At 43.5% G+C, this 377-nt stretch overlaps 1 protein-coding gene across 1 annotated transcript in view; it reads left to right on the forward strand.

Moving 5' to 3' along the window:
• Positions 1-377, forward strand: part of rnf175 (ring finger protein 175) — a gene marked incomplete at its 3' end in the record, with an annotated part of 7,374 nt that overhangs the window by 5,048 nt on the left and 1,949 nt on the right.

A 377-nucleotide genomic window follows, 5' to 3' on the forward strand; every position in this document is an offset into this window, starting at 1 on the left:
GGTCAAAGGATCCTGGTGGACGTAGAGGAGGAAGGATTTATAGAAGACACCTACCAACTCTCCTGTGGACACATGTATCCTAAAGCTTTGCTGATCCCCCGCAGGAGAAAATGCTTCTTTTTGAGCTCTCACAGGGAGGTCAGAGGTCTGGTTCTGTGCAGCTGGTTGACCTACCACCAAATACATTAAATCACATTTTCTTTTGCTTTCCACTAGATGGTTGTTGTTTGTCAAACAAACATCTAGTGGCATCAGTGGTTTTTGTGCTAAGCTTATTCAACCTTTATTTCAGCAGGCGAGACACTAAGAGCAGTTTCCTATTCGTAGGGAAGGAGGAGACAAACAAGAGCCTAAGACAGAAAAGTGACTAAATAATC

Source organism: Morone saxatilis, unplaced genomic scaffold (assembly GCF_004916995.1).
Source record: "Morone saxatilis isolate NCDOM2014 unplaced genomic scaffold, NCSU_SB_2.0 Contig4, whole genome shotgun sequence".
In the NCBI taxonomy this organism is placed as follows: Eukaryota; Metazoa; Chordata; class Actinopteri; family Moronidae; genus Morone; species Morone saxatilis.